Below are 17,008 nucleotides of genomic sequence, written 5' to 3' on the forward strand. Positions count from 1 at the left end.
AGAACCTTTACCTATACCTTACACCATGTGGAAAAAAAACTCAAAATGGATTAGACCTAAATGTAAAACCTAAAACTATAAACATCTTAAAGAAAGCATTGGAGATAGTTTTTTTTTCTTTTTTCTATACCACCCAGCAATCCCTTCCTAGATTTTCATTTCACTTGTGTAAATATCTATGTTGACATAAAAACATGTATACAAATACTCATAGTGAATTATTCATTATCACCCCATTCTGGAAACAGCCCAAATATCCCTCAACTGGCAAATAGAGAACACATACAATGACATAACCCTCAGCAGCAAAAAGGAATGACCTACTGGTATACCCAACAACATAGATAAGTCTCCAAGACATTGCACTAAATGAAAGGAGATAAACTATTCTGAGAGAGGCACAGTCATAGGTACAGAAATCAGATCAGCAATTCCTATTTAAGGTCTTCAGGTGGTAGAAGACTTGACCAGGACAGTGCACAAGGCAATTTTTAGAAGTGAGGGAAATATTCTGTATCTTGATTATGGTAATACTTACATGACTATGTTTGTCAAAACGCAAAGTTGTACACTAAAATAACTGAATTTTACTGTATGAAAAAATAGAAAAATTTAGAAAAATCATACTTTGGTTTTTCTAATGTCAAAAAAAGTTTTAAAAAAGATTCCATAATGATGCAACATTGGAAAGAAAAGTTATTGTGTAACTAAAACAATGTCTACCACTTGTCAAGCAATGAAATCAAAAGACAACAGAAACTGCTACATTTATCAAAATAAAGCATACTTTTCAAAGGTAGGGAAAGTTGGTGCTACTAATTTACATGCAACATGTGATAAGTTGGGTACTGAATAATTTTTTCAAAGCTTCCAGTTAACTTTCAGAAAAAGATATTTAACTTTTAGCAATGTTATTTTCTTATAGAAAAACCAGAACTAAAAGTATAAACTAAAGGAAATGTAGATAAAACCCTGGTATTCTTTAATATTCCTCAGAATTATTCTGTTGATCCTAAAGGGGCTGACACACAGGCCCACACCTGTGGCAGATTCATTTTGATATATGGCAAAACCAATCAATATTGTAAAGTTAAATAAAATAAAATAAAAAAAAATAATTCAAGGATGGCTCAACATTAAAAAATCATGAGCACAGATGATCAAAATAGCATTTTATCTTGAAGTCTTGTATAACTCTGATAGAAAAACACAATTCAGAAGGATCTGAATACTTTGATTATGATAATACTGAAGAAAGACAGTATGATTAAAACCACATTGAAACTTTGTCTAAAGTTGTATATATTAAAGGAAGTGTTTTTTCCCCAAGAATCTGGAAAGTGATGTAAATCTTATAGCCTATGGTAACTTGAAATCAAGAAAATATGAGAATGTTATCTCTTTTCATTATACAACTATTACCATTTTTTTTTTCTCTTCAACTAGCTGAATTGGTTTCTGCTAATTTTGAAGATTCCTTCCTAATACACAAATCAAAGAAATAATTACCTAGTAAAAAAGCATTGAAGATTGATTCTCAATTCTGGCTGATACTGTAAACACCTGGGGAGCCCTGTAAAAACAAGAGATTCCCTGACCCCACCCAAGTCTAGGCCAGGGACTGGGAGGCATGGTTTATTTTGCCAACAACGCTCCCAAAGGAATTTTGTTATTAGTGGGTTCTGAAAGACTGCTTCAGCAATACATGAACCGTGAACTTCCAGATGTTCAAGCTGGTTTTAGAAAAGGCAGAGGAACCAGAGATCAACATGCCAACATGCCAACATCCACTGGATCATCGAAAAAGCAAGAGAGTTCCAGAAAAACATCTATTTCTGCTTTATTGACTATGCCAAAGCCTTTGACTGTGTGGATCACAAGAAACTGTGGAAAATTCTGAAAGAGATAGGAATATCAGACCACCTGACCTGCCTCTTGAGAAACCTGTATGCAGGTCAGGAAGCAAGTTAGAACTGGACATGGAACAACAGACTGGTTCCAAATAGGAAAAGGAGTACGTCAAGGCTGTATATTGTCACCCTGCTTATTTAACTTATATGCAGAGTACATCATGAGAAACACTGGGCTGGAAGAAGCACAAGCTGGAATCAAGATTGCAGGGAGAAATATCAATAACCTCAGATATGCAGATGACACCACCCTTATGGCAGAAAGTGAAGAGGAACTAAAGAGCCTCTTGATGAAAGTGAAAGAGGAGAGTGAAAAAGTTGGCTTAAAGCTCAACATTCAGAAAACGAAGATCATGGCATTTGGTCCCATCACTTCATGGGAAATAGATGGGGAACTATGGAAACAGTGTCAGACTTTATTTTGGGGGGCTCCAAAATCACTGCAGATGGTGACTGCAGCCATGAAATTAAAAGATCCTTACTCCTTGGAAGGCAAGTTATGACCAACCTAGATAGCATATTCAAAAGCAGAGGTATCACTTTATCAACAAAGGTCCGCCTCTGTCACTGTTTCCATCGTTCCCCATCTATTTCCCATGAAGTGATGGGACTGGATGCCATGATCTTAGTTTTCTGAATGTTGAGCTTTAAGCCAACTTTTTCACTCTCCTCTTTCACTTTTATCAAGAGGCTCTTTAGTTCTTCTTCACTTTCTGCCATAAGGGTGGTGTTATCTGCATATCTGAGGTTATCAATATTTCTCCCAGCAATCTTGATTCCAGCTTGTGCTTCCTCCAGCCCAGCGTTTCTCATGGTTTTTCCAGGAGTCATGTATGGATGTGAGAGTTGGACTATAAAGAAAGCTGAGCACTGAAGAATTGATGCTTTTGAACTGTGGTGTTGGAGAAGACTCTTTAGAGTCCCTTGGACTGCAAGGAGGTCCAACCAGTCCATCCTAAAGGAGATCAGTCCTGGGTGTTCATTGGGAGGACTGATGTTGAAGCTGAAACTCCAATACTTTGGCCACCTGATGCAAAGAGCTGACTCATTTGAAAAGACCAGACTCATTTGAAAAGACCCTGATGCTGGGAAAGATTGAGGGCAGGAGGAGAAGGGGACGACAGAGGATGAGATGGTTGGATGGCATCACCAACTTGATGGATGTGGGTTTGGGTAGACTCTGGGAGTTGGTGATGGACAGTGAGGCCTGGCGTGCTGCAATCCATGGGGTCGCAAAGAGTTGGGCACGACTGAGCAACTGAACTGAACTGAGCTGAAAGACTGCTACTAGGAAATAAAAGCTTTAGGCATGTCTTCCCTTTGAAATTTTTTCAAGGTAGTTGTACATGTAAAAATTTTAGCATAAATAAAACTAAACATGTAAACTTTTCAAAATAATGTATGACTTGTCACAATCAAAAGAATTTACAGGGACCAATTCAAAGTCTCTACAGAAGTTCAAATGAGGAAGAGAACTTGAAGCTGAAGTGAAACTCAGGAGGTCTAAGGCAGTCTCCATTTTGGGACGGTGTCTGACGTGTATTAGGAACTTAATCATTCCTTGAACAAATATTTAAGGATAGAAGGACTTGTCAATCAAGGAGGAAAGTGAAGAATATTTCAGGAGAGGATAAGCTCACATAGGCAGAGAGACAGGAAAGTGCACACTGGGTTTAGGGACAATAAATTAACAAGTTCCATTGCCTTGGAGGTCAGATTACAGAGGCCCTTGCGCTTCAGGTTAAGGGTCTCCTGTGAGAAGCAGGGAGCCACAGAGGGTTTCTAAAGGTGGAGTGACACAGCCAGATTGGGCTTTAAGATTAACAAAGCAGTCAAGTGTAAAATGTATTTGTGCCACAGTTAATAGTCCAAGTGTGAGGTAGTGAAGGTCTGGTCACGAGCAATAGCAATATGAAAGTAAAACCCAGGGATTCTCTCTGCCTGGGATAACCTGTAGAGGGGGGAACCACAGGAAGAAGGGCTGAGCAGCTGTGGTCATCTGCAACCAGCTTGTGCCCGAGGTGGCTGCCCAGTCACAACAAAAAGCCTGGACTCCCTAAAACACTTCAGTTGAAATGCTGTGGGGTAGAATCAGTAGTATCTACATTAAATGTCTCATGCCCAGCATGAGGCCCTACTGTGAACGTGAAGACAAGCTTCCGTAGTAGTAAGAGGCCAGTTACAGGTACACTGAAACAGCCTGTCGTCTTCTCCTGAACATGTCCACTTCCTCAGTGTTACCAACCAAGTGACTATGGAAATGCTCTGCTGACATGAAAACGAAAATGTGGAATGAGAACTTAACCTGAATGAGGGGGAACAGTAGGAACAGGTGCATTTTAGGCATGTTCTCTGGATGGGCTGAGTACTCGACAGGAAACACGCACAGAGTTCAGGAGAAAAACACAACAGTTATGCCTAACCAGAAAGAAGACATTTTGGAGGAGCGAGGCAAATAAGGGAAAGTACCTTCTCCTGGAGCAGCAGAGGGGAGATGCCTGAGGATCTTTCTTGAACACTCCAACTCACCCACCAGCCAGGCCTTGAGCACAGACGACCGGGCACCATGGCGTGTCAGATACTAAGACTACTTACTGGACTAAGAGCAAGGACGTGGAGATAAACCATGGCCTTTACCCTCAGGAGCTCATGGCCTAGTGTGACACCACAACTTATGACTCCATCGCAAGTAAAGGTTACCAAGCACTTGTTCATCTGCCCACAGTTCCTCAGGCAAGCAGAGAAAAGGTCCCCTCTCCAGTAAAATATGTGTTTGCAGAGACCTGGACAGCACTGGAGCTGTGCCACACAGCTCCAAACCACAGCCTCTTCCTGGTTTTTCACATAGCCTCCACCTAGTCCATCCCAGGCAATGGAGAAGAGTCTTTCCTTCCAAGGTCAGTAGAGACTGGCAAGAGCTTCCATGTTCAGTTCATGGGGTGAAAATTCCTGCAAAGGATGGTGCATTCCAGAGTCAAGGCAGGTCCAGCCCCAGGTGTCAACTCTGGGTACTGGGTGGGATGGGGGTTGGGATTTCAGGGGTCAGGGAGAGCTGCGTGGGCAGACACAGGGTACTCTGGGGCCTTGGCAGCAGGCATATGGCAGTGATGGCAGAGTCGGGCCAGATAAGGAAGGAACCTGCTTCCCAGGGCACTCTCAGACTAAAGGAGACAGCCTTCAAAGACTCTGGGGAACCAGAAGGACAGATGAGAGAACCAATTTACATCCATTTCTCTGCCTGCAATGTAGAAGACCCAGGTTCAATTCCTGGGTTGGGAAGATCCTCTGGAGAAGGGAATTGCTACCCACTCCAGTGTTTTGGCCTGAAGAATTCCATGGACAGAGGAGCTTTGCAGGCTACAGTCCATGGGGTCACAAAGTCAGGGATGACTGAGCAACTAACACTTTCACTTTCACTTTGGTCAAAGTCAGGCCTTCCCAGCCCATCACCGTCCTCCATCAGAATGAAGAGATAAGAACTCTGGCTGTTTTCAGTTCTGTACCCAACGTCTTGGCCTCCTAGACTAGGGTTTCCACCTCACTATGATGCAGCTGGCAGGTGGGCTGACAGAAATGAAGCATGAGGAAAGAACACGGAGCCCTGGGAGCCCAGAAGTCTTTGTGGGATGGGCTTTCACTCTGGCTGTAGATTTGCTTCTTATAATTTTTGACCCAGGATAAAGTAAAAACAAAATTGTTCCAGGAACATTCTGGGCAGCAGAGGGAAAACTCCCCCCAAATAAATCTCAGGACAAGCTGTTCTGCATGGTTGAGAGCTCACCACAGGGCCAAAGGTTCTTCACCAGGTTCTAACAAAGGAGGAGAGGAGAGCTTTTGGAGACAAGAAACATGTATTCCCACCTTCCTCTCTCCAGGCCAGTAACCACCCTCTCTCCTGCTCCCTGAGGAAAAGCTTTGCGGCCTTTCCTCGTCACGTCAGCCTCTGAATTTTTTGCTACCCAAAATTCTTCTAATTGAGTCTGAACCACAGAACTAACCCCTCTTTTCTAATTACATACTGCATTCATGTTCGCTGTTTCCCCATAAAACCCAAAGTCCCTTGGGCATAGTACCTTCCTTGTATAATCCTCCACAGGGCTAGATGGAGAGGAGGTCTGTCATTCACGCTTGTTGGCTGAGGTATAGGTCATTCCATAGACCTAGGGAACAATATTCAATACATAGAATAATAGCTATTCCTTCTTTTATACCTCTTTATAGTCACACATTCACTTCATTTATATAAACACCCTCACTGACGAGGGAACTGCACTCAGCCCACAGATGTTAAATACCATACCCAAGAACAGCCAGCCAGTGAGTGAACAGGATGCTCTGAGCCCAAGCTTAACTCCAAAGAGCGTACTCTACCCTCATGCTCCTCTCTCTCCGAAGGGGATCTGCTCTGCAGCAGAAATATCAACCTCTGAAAACAAAACAGATAAACAGCATCCTCGATGATGAAAGCTCAACTGTGAAGCATTTTGGTTCCTGAAAGATTATGTGAACTACTCATAGAGTCCTGCATTCACAAATTAGCATCCATCCAATCTGGGGGCCCAGAGTCAGGGGAAGCAGGTGGAAATTAAGCAGCAGATCTGAAAGAAAAGGAGATCCTTTCCTCAACCCCTTTCTTTTGTTCTCCAGAGGGCTCTGTACCCAGGACCCAAAAGAAGAGGGGAGAGGAGAAAGGGGGACAAAAGCAGCAACTGCGGGGGGAGGGGACAGCACTGGGATATTCGAGAAGCCAGATCTATATGGAAATTCCCACAGCTCCCTTGCAGGGTGTCCCTCACAAGCATTCGCCCTCAGACACAAGGGACAGTGAGCAGGAGGACAGTGTGAGCCTCTGGAAGGCCAGCCCTAGCCCCACGAGCAGCAAACAGGGAGGCCTTCCTCCAGGCTCTGCTCCTGTCCCAGCCCAGTTTCACAAGGGCCACGGCCCGGACAAGCAGGAGCATCTGACACGGCAGGAGGGCTACATCTGCAGCCCTAGTGACAGTCCCCGAGGTCCACCCACCTTCAGGCTGTAAGAGCTACAGGTGCTCAACCTGCTGGCTTAAAACAAATGGAGAAGTGTGAAGCCAGAACTCAACAGACAGACAAGGGAATTCTGCGGAAGGGCACAGGTGGGCGAGGCGAGTGACTCACACAGCAGACCCCAGCCCGCACAGTCACCTTTCTGTGCTTGTGGAGCAGGAGGCTGGGGGAGTGGAAGGAAGGGGGCAGACGTCACACGGCACAGGAGCCTGTTCCAGTGACATCTGCGCCGCTCTCTGGACTCCCAGCCCCAGGCCACCACTTGTATGCTTTCCATGCAAATGGTCCTACCTCGTGCCCCCTGGGTACACTCCCTGGGGTTCAGAGGAGAAGGACACAATAGTCAGGTTGGGAGAGGATAACATCTTGTGTTGGGAAAGTTTACTTTCTAAGGGTGTTTCTCTAAAATTCTCCACAATTACAGAAAGGATAGGACAGGAAGCTTATAAGAATGAACAATTTCCCAATCAGAGTGTGTTGGCTTGAACTGGGGGAAGGGCAGTCAGGCTGCCAAGGGGCCCTGGTGTATATTTCCAGAGCACCAAGAAGTGTTTTCAGAAAGATACTAAGTAAGAGTCCACATGTTCACTGGGTCTCTGAACCCCTACCGGGGCAGGGCTGCATTCTCAAATTGCCACCTCTTGAATCTCTTAAAAGACAAAGTGCCAATAAATCAACTAGTTCTGTTTCACAGACTCAGATTCATATTTTTGGGGGGAGGGAGGGATGTGTGTGAAGCAAGAGGGCAATCTTATAGATACTGAGGCCATGGTGATCCCAGAGCATTCACAATCTATTCCACTGAGGCTGAGTCAGACCGCCCTCCCCCCGCTACCATTAAAACTCCTCTCTCACCGTTGGCTCTGCAAGGGCCTCTCTCCTAACCCCAGCTCCCCACTCCTCAGTTAGTTAGATACTACACAAAATAAACCAAATACACAAATCCTTTGCCACCTGGAGCAATTTTCCAAGTTCATGCCTAGTAGTGCCTGAGGACCAGCATCTTTGTGCATCATGAGTGAGGGAACAGATATGCACATCCTGGTGAAAAGGCTCTTGTGCAAGTCCCCAGGGTACCCATTACCCAGTCCAGTAGCCAGCATCCAGCCACCCCACCCCTGTCTGCCAGGACCCAGTGCCCAGGCTCCCACTTGCTCTGGCTGAAGGCTCTTAGCCCAGTCAGGATGGAAGACAAAAGGCCCACCTCACTCTGGGCATTGAGAAGGAACATTCCATACCAGCCCAGGGCACTGTGGTGCCAGCAGCGTCACCTTCCACATGGCTGCAGTATGCAGGGAAGGGAAAGAGACTAAGACAGGATCACCAAAGAGAAAACGCAAGGGGGTTGAGAATTTAAGACAAAATAAAGAGATGGAGGGGAAGAGGGAAATAAAGTGAGGAGAAAACAAAACTATTTTACTACAACCTGAGATGCCTTTTAGGTGGCCAGTAAGGTTACCAGAAGCACCTACCATTCCCCCTGTGCTTAATCGCTCAGTCGTGTCTGACTCTCTGTGACCCCATGGACTGTAGCCCACCAGGCTCCTCTGTCTATGGGGATTCTCCAGGCAAGAATACTAGAGTGGGTTGTCATGCCCTCCTCCAGGGAATCTTCCCAACCCACGGATCCGAACCCAAGTGTCCCGCTTTGCAAGAGGGACTCTTCACCCTCTGAGCCACCAGGGAAGCCCTTCCCCCAGAGACTTTGTTGGATCTGTGGATCCCCCACACTTTAAAGGGTGAAGGGTCCCCTAAACAGTCCTCTCAAACCCACCATTTACAAATAACTTATTGACCAGCTGTGCATTTTGACAAATGACTGCACTAAAACAGGGAGGAACCCACAGCCCCAGGTGGAAAGGGGACACAGCACTAGTCAGGCTGTGGGGTGGGTGGCAAGTGGAGATTTCACATACTCTGTTCTTTGCACTCAGGGAGAGGAGGGATGGTAGAAACCAGTGGCCTGAGGCCTGGTACTATTCCCACTGCCTGGGTGTGCCCCCACTTCCCCCCAGCTCCTTCCATTGCAATGGTTATTTTTACCCTTGCTAGGCAGCAAAGCAGCTGGGTCTTTCTACTTCAGGTTACTATCTAGAGGATGTGCCCTCCTCACCCCTCAACGACAACAAATGCTTGAAAAACTCTCCCCACCAGCCATCTTCACATCTGCAACACCACTCCTAGAAGTTCAGTCCTTTGGGTCTTGAGGAGTGTAAGCAGCCACAAGTTCCATGGAGGAGTTCTGCCTTAACCACTGACAGCTAACACCTGGGAATTAGTTTAGCCTAAACTTTCCAACCGCAATGATCTGAGAACAAGAGTCTTTCAACCATAAAACTGGCTGAAGACAGGCAGAGCAGCAGGCGAGGGGCTTGAGTGAGGAGCAGGGAGGGAGAGAAAGACTGCAACGCCTGGCGCCCCAATTTTGTCTGGGACCCCACAGCTGCACCCATTGCCGTATCTTCCAGGGCTGCATTTAGACAGGGAGGACTTTCACGTGGCACCCCCGCCCCGCAGCTGTCGTTCCCCAGTCATCCTGCACGGCGCTGGGGAGCTGGGAGAAGAGCCCACCTTTCTTCCTTGCAGGCTAGCGGCTATTTGCACCACTCAAATCAAAGGTATCCCTTTCGGATGACCCCTATAGAGACAACGACGTCACTGTCCCCAGGCACCTCACCTTCCAAAAGAAAACCGAGGCTGCTTGGAAGTGCTGGGTCGCCCCCTTATGCGTCCCCGCGCCCAACTCCGCCGCACGCAGGAACCCCTCTCCAACAGTGGAGCATGGAGCAAGCTCCTAATACAGGGTCCCGACCCTGCGATCCCCGCCTTCGGGGAGTGACTCCCAGGGGCCGCGCCGGGACAAAAGCGTGGGGCGGGCTCACTCACCCGCGCAGCGAAGGCAGCCCGGGAGCCGAGGCACAGCGCTCGGCAGGGTCGTCCCGCGGGCGCGCAGCGCGGGCTCAGCGCTCAAAGCGCTGCTGGCTGCCAACCCGGCGGCACTGGGAGCAGGAGAGGCGCGTCCGGGTCGGGGCAGGGGTGAGCGGCCCAGCGAGAGCGCGAGCAAGTGGGAGAGCCCCTCAGAGCCCAACGCTCCGAGTCCCGATCCAAACTGCGGACTCGGACTCACACGCGCTGGTTTGCATGTCATTTGCATAGCGCACTGGGAATGGACCTGCGGTCCTTCCGCCACGCCCACCTGCCCTCCTCCCGGGGTCGCGAGCCGAGAATCCGGAGCGGAACCGGGCGCAGGACGCCGGTCCACTTAGCCCTTCCCTCGCCCCGCCCCAACTCCTTCTCGCACACCGGACTGGTGGCCTTCAGTGTGTTTTCTCAAGTTTTCCCCTGGAAGACTACTCGATACACAAAAGAAGACCACACACTGGAAAAACTCTGTTGACTTTAAAATTAATCGTCTTTTTCTTTGATGTGGCTACCAAAAACAACAACGAATCGAGTAGATTCCCCAAATGAATGCAATTTTGGTTTTCGGACAAAGTGTCGCGAAAAACGTGCTCACTTTCAGAACTGGGCATAACGTGCAATTTTGTTCAGGCTGGATAACGTAGTCCTTAAAATTAGGCGGATTCTGGAGTTGAGAACTCTACCCCTTATTTTCTAGCTGCAAAATTTGGAGCAAGTTACTTATCTCTGTTACTGTATTTTCTTGTCTCTGAAATGGGGACACAAAATCTGCCTCAGGAATGTAAGGCTTCAGTGAGATAAGCCTGGTAAAGCGCTTAGGATAGCACCTAACAGAGTTACTTTTAAACGTGCAAGTATGATCTATATCTAGGGCCTCCCTGACAGTTCAGTGGGTGAAAAATCTGCCTGCAATGTGGAAGACACAGAAGACACAGCTTTAGGTTTTCATCCCTGGGTCAGGAAGATCTTGTGGAGAAAAAAAATGGCAAACCACTCCAGTATTCTTGCCTGAAAAATCCCATGGACTGAGGAGCCTGGCAGGCTACATACAGTACATGGGGTTGCAAAGTGTACACGACTGAGCACAGCACAGAGCACAGACATAACCTATATCTACTTAAGGGAGAGGCAACTAGATCATGGTGAGGCAAGCAGCAAGCAGAGGAGGGGAAGAAGCTATCAAAGGCGGAGAGAGAATGCCCTAAGATTAGAGACAGTCTGGAAGGTTCACACCAGGATTCCCCACCCAACTCTGCTGTGAGGCTAACCAGACCCAGCTCTGTGAAAGCATTTCTGTATCTTCTTTCCCCACAGACAGGGGAGCCTGGTGGGCTGCCATCTATGGAGTCGCACAGAGTCAGACACAACTGAAGTGACTTACCTTACCTTACCTTCCCCACAGAAGATCCAAGTTTGAAGACATTTTGAAATGGTATCATGGGATATTCTGGAGAAATCTTAAAAATGTTCAAATCAGCTACTTATTTTTAAAAAATTAAATAGAAAGGACGTGTGCTGTGGTGGACAGTCCCAGATTGTGAGACCCAAGTGTTAGACCTGGGTCTGGTGCTAGCTTTGTGGAGCTTGCGGAGTCACTCACTGTCTCTGGGCCTCAGTTTTCTAATGTGTAAAATCAGGATGCTCCTTAGGATGCTTTTTGGTTTGGGTTTTTTTTCCAGGCATCTTCCTACTCTGAAACGTTAGCTTCAGGTTTCCTCAGATATTTTCCTTTGTTGTGAGTCAAGAATCCCTCATTGATTTAGAGGATACCTTTAAAACTTTTTTTCCTCTTGCCTAATATTTACTTTGCATCTGCTATGAAATATTGCATAGTGCTCCCTGGTCTCTTCATTTGCACTTTCCTTTTGTTGCATCTATTATCCATTTTATCATCAGTCAGTTCAGTCGCTCAGTCATGTCCAACTCTTTGCGACCCCATGAACCCAGCACGCCAGGCCTCCCTGTCCATCACCAATTCCCAGAGTCTACCCAAACTCCTGTCCATCCAGTCGGTGATGCCATCCAACCATCTCATCCTCTGTCGTCCCCTTCTCCTCCTGCCCTCAGTCTTTCCCAACATCAGGGTCTTATTCAAATGAGCCAGCTCTTAGCATCAGGTGGCCAAAATATTGGAGCTTCAGCTTCAATATCAGTCCTACCAATGAACACCTAGGATTGATCTCCTTTAGAATGGATTGGTTGGATCTCCTTGGAGTCCAAGGGACTCTCAAGAGTCTTCTCCAACATCACAGTTCAAGAGCATCAATTCTTCGGCGCTCAGCTTTCTTCACAGTCCAACTCTCACATCCATACATGACCACTGGAAAAACCATAGCCTTGACTAGAAGGACCTTTGTTGACAAAGTAATGTCTCTGCTTTTTAATATGCTGTCTAGTTTGGTCATAACTTTCCTACCAAGGAGTAAGCGTCTTTTAATTTCATGGCTGCATTTTATTATAGTTCTGCTCTAATAGTTGTCAGCTCCTAGTCTTGCATACTATTGGGTTGGCCAAAAAGTTTCAGGTTTTTCCTTAATAGCTTAGGGAACAAACTTTTTGGGCAACCCAATATAATTTTCCTTATTTACTCTTAGTTCTATAGGTAAATATACATTTAATGCTCATCATTGATTCCTTATGTCTTTCTAATCTTGCCATTTTGGTGTGCAAGTGTTTATTTCTGCATTGTCTCTTCTAGTCCATTGGTCTATACGTCTGCTTTTATACCATCCTACTCTGTTTTGCTTATTGGAGCTTTGTATTATGTTTTAGAATCATGAAGTGTGAGACTACTGAAAGGTTGTTCCTGAACCATGAAAGACGCCGGGATTCTTGGCCTCTGGAGGAGAAGAATTCAATCCGGGGCCAGAGACAAGGCTTGATCACTCAGAGCTTTTGTGTAATAAAGTTTTATTAAAGTATAAAAGAGAGAAAGCTTCTGACATAGACATCAGAAGGGGGACAGAGAGTGCCTCCTCACCAGTGTCAGCAATGAAGTTATATACTTTTAATTAGTTATTACAGTGAATCAAAAGAATGTCTGGAGGTTGTAAAGACCTTACTAGATCCACTCCCATAATTTACATTTTAAGATAACAGGATTAGCCAGAAGGTTTTTTCCAGAAACTGTCCTCAAGCAGGATAGATTATTGTTATATAATCCTAAGGAATGTAGAGGGAAAAAAAGTGTCCTTTCCTCCTCCTTGAGAATTCCAAACCCCTCTCTCCTTGGGGACCCCCGGACTTCTTATCAACCTGCCTAGGAATTGACTCTCTCACTACCAACTTTGATCATCTTTTCTGAGATCTTTGTGGTTATTTAGGAGTCCCTAAATGAATTTTAGGGAGTCCTCATATGTATTTTAGGACTTCTTGTTCCCTATTTCTGCAAAAATCATCATTGAGATTTTGAGAGAGATTGCATTGAATCTGTAGATTGCTTTGGTTAATACAGTTTTCTTAACAATATTGTCTTCTAGTCCATAAACACAAGATGCTTTCTCATTTCTTTTCTTTCTTTTCTTCTTTCATTTCTTTTAATAATGTTTTGTAGTTTTTGCTGTAAAAATCGTTCACGTTCTTGGTTAAATTTGTTTCTACTTTTTCTTTTCGATGCTATTGAAAATGGAATTGTTTTTTTAATTTCCTTTTATGATTGATCATTGCTAGTATGTAGAAATGCAACTGATTTTTGTTTATTGATTTTTGTATCCTGCCCTATTATGTCAATTTTATTCTACTTCCAAAAATTTATCCTTAGTGTGAAGTCCTGTCATGAAAGGGAATCCTGGCTGGCCAGTTTTTAAGAGTTAATGGGAGCTGGGCTGTACCAGTCCCTATAAACATGGCTAATGACTAGAGATCAAGAGGGTTTGCATGAAATTACAGGACATATATCACTGAACCTGAAAAACGCCATGGTCCAAGCACACAAACCTAGTGCATGAAGGCTGGTTTGTTAAGATTAAGTAAATCCGCTTCTGAGAGAAATGTCTGTTTGTTCCCTAAGATGTCCTAAAATAATGCAAGTTAACCCCATTGCCCAAAAGCAAAACACTAGTTGCAGAAAATATCCTTCTGCTTGGTGGGGAGGGGGTGCCTGTTTATTTTTGCTGCCTTTCTAAGAAATTTAATCTGCAAGTCCTAGCCTCCATCTGTCTGTGCGTGTCCTCTGCACTTCCTTCCTGTCTCCAGATCCCTCCTCTGGCCTGGTCCCCTTCATTGCTGGGCCCTTGTTAGGAAAACCAAAGAAGAAGGAAAGGGAAAAAAGAGAAGGTAAAATATCATAATTTATTAATCTCTGACAAGTGTCAAATAACAAATAGCTCACCTCAGTTTATGAATTCATTAAATCCACCTAGATCATTTTTGGTGGATTAAGGTTCTCAAGTCTGGCCAGAGGTGGGACTTACCTGTGAAGCTTTTTAAAAATACTTTTGCCTGGTTGCACTCACAGAAATCAATTTGGTTGATCTGGAGTGGGGCTTGGGGAATGGTTTTTTTAAAAATTCCCCAGTAATTCTGATGTGAGATCAGAGCTGAGAACTGCTTATAGCTAAGATAAAACCCACAGCAGAAAGATCACTTTAGAAATTAACCAACGGTGCTTTTGTTTGGCTAATGATTTCTTTAAAAACAAGTGCCTTGTCCAGAGTCATTGCCATATGAAAATACAGACATACTAAACTCCAGAATGTGTTTGTTCCTGTAAATATTTACTATAAATTGCTTTTCTGTACTTTAAAACCTATTTTGTCATGCACTGTCATTTTATCATTGAAAAATCTTATATTTGGGGGAAAACATTTGACTACAAAGCCATCAGTGAAGATATCATTTCAAATTCAAGAAAAAAATGTTTAAATCAAAATTTAATCATTAAAGTTACATATTATAATAGCTAAAAAATAAAGAAAGGAAGAAAAGAACCCTACAGAAGGTAGAAAATAAAAAGTACCTGTCATCTCCCCCACAGTTGCACCCTGCAATCCCACAAGTATCCTCTATTGAGAATTTCTTGGGCATCTTTTAGGAAAGGGCTATTTTATCATATCACTTATTATAATAATAATTCTAAAATTTAGTTCAAAATGTTATTTTAAAGTTCTTATGGTTATTATAATGTTAGAATCAATTTTAAGATATAAACCAATGATTTAAAGCTGCAAAATCCCCAGATTCCAAGGAGGTGACAGGGGAACGCAGAGGGGACTGGGGTCAGGTTCCAGTTTTATATAGTCTGAAAGAATTGCAACAACTCTTTTAATGAATAGACAAATAAGAACTAAAGTGATCACATTCTGTTATTTCACATTCTATCATTCTTCCTCATATTCTACTACTAATAACCTATAGGGTCTCTATTTGCTCCCCTCCTCCACAAACACACTGTAGAGGTTATCTTAGAAACCATAGAGGGAAACACTATAAAAAGCCAGTAAAGCAAAGACCACCTTTAAGGAGAAAATGAACACATGAAAATCACAGCTGAGAAAACTATATACTGGAAAGAAAATTTTGAGGTGTTTATGGCAACCCACTCCAGTACTCTTGCCTGGAAAATCCCATGGATGGAGAAGCCTGGTAGGCTGCAGTCTCATATAGCCTGCACACCGATAAAGCCACTAGGTCTCTACTCCAAAATCTTGTTTAAATTTTATGTCATGGAATCATGGAATGTTAGAGCAGGAAGAGGCTTCAGAGTCATCGGTCCAAGCTCTTTATTTATAGATGAGGAAAAGAAAGCCCAGAGGTCAGGGCAAATTAGAGACAAAGACCCAGGCATACAACCACCAGCCCACCTCCCAGCCTGACTTGTGGATCCCAAATACTCCAGTCCTCAGAGGCTGATACAGCTCTCCTTAAACACTTCCCATTCTGAGCAACTAAAACCGTACCTGGCTTGTGGTAAAGGGCTCAATTAACATTAGTAAAATGGATCAGATCAACACTCAAAATCTACCTTATATAAAAGCAGAACATTACTTTAGTGATACAAGAGATTAAAACTTGGAAAATTCACAGACTTGAACAAATAATCTCTCCTTATTGGGCACTTACAAGGAGCTAGGACTGAGGTGTGTTTTTAATGAATTAGACATGGGAAATAGGGAACACGTGGTACAATATATAAATCATAGAATTTCAGATCACAAAGGGCCTTAGGGGCATCTAAATTATTTTGTTATAAGAAATCTGAGAGTCAGGGAGGTTTGGTGGTTTGTTGAAAGTTTTAAGGCAGCTTCATAGGAACCAGACGGAGACGGCAATGGCACCCCACTCCAGTACTCTTGCCTGGAAAATCCCATGGATGGAGGAGCCTGGTAGGCTGCAGTCCATGGGGTCACTGAGGGTTGGACATGACTGAGCAACTTCACTTTCACTTTTCACTTTCCTGCATTGGAGAAGGAAATGGCAACCCACTCCATTGTTCTTGCCTGGAGAATCCCAGGCACGGGGGAGACTGGTGGGCTGCTGTCTGTGGGGTCGCACAGAGTTGGACACGACTGAAGCGACTTAGCAGCAGCAGCATATGTAAAACCCTTGATTTACAAATTCAGTAAACTCAATTTTCTGCATAAGAATCTACTACCAGATACCATCTATTAAAAATCCTTTGTTTTGTAGAAGTAGAAATGGAGGTTCTAAGTCATACATTTCTACCTCAAATTCTTCTGTGAAAGGACAATACTATAATGATAAGATCTTCTGAGTCAGCCACTTGGTTGGCATGGAAGCTATGTCATTAACTAGTTGTGTGACCTTGGACAAGTAACACATTCTTCTGGGCCTTAAGTTCCTAGTTGTTAAAAACGAGATACAAACGAAATAAACTCAGTCTACTTCATGGTGATGTTTTGAAAATTGAATGAGAAGATGTACTGCAAAGCATATTAACTCTGGACTCCAGTGGGCTAAAATTCTTTCTATTATTTTTGTATACACAAAGTGAATGAATGAGTACATTTATTGTAATTGTTTACCTGGGGAAATCAACAACCAAAAGGTATTCATTGCAAAAACAAAACAAACTATATCATAACAGCAAAATGGAATTTTGAAAAAAAAAAAGAAAACAGAAGAAAAACTTTTTTGGGAAATTTTTAGATTGTCCTAAATTTAGAATTAAATTAGTC

At 44.1% G+C, this 17,008-nt stretch overlaps 1 protein-coding gene across 1 annotated transcript in view; it reads right to left on the reverse strand.

Annotated features, from left to right (window-relative positions):
* The window catches only part of MYLK (myosin light chain kinase), a 280,259-nt gene extending 270,173 nt beyond the window's left edge, over positions 1 to 10,086 (reverse strand). Inside the window, exon 1 of the mRNA XM_027535988.1 lies at positions 9,837 to 10,086. The gene's annotated coding sequence lies outside the window, so the exon portion shown is untranslated. The remainder of the gene's footprint in view (positions 1 to 9,836) is intronic.
* Between the last annotated feature and the right edge of the window lie 6,922 nt (positions 10,087 to 17,008).

Source organism: Bos indicus x Bos taurus, chromosome 1, assembly GCF_003369695.1.
Source record: "Bos indicus x Bos taurus breed Angus x Brahman F1 hybrid chromosome 1, Bos_hybrid_MaternalHap_v2.0, whole genome shotgun sequence".
NCBI classification, from domain to species: domain Eukaryota; kingdom Metazoa; phylum Chordata; class Mammalia; order Artiodactyla; family Bovidae; genus Bos; species Bos indicus x Bos taurus.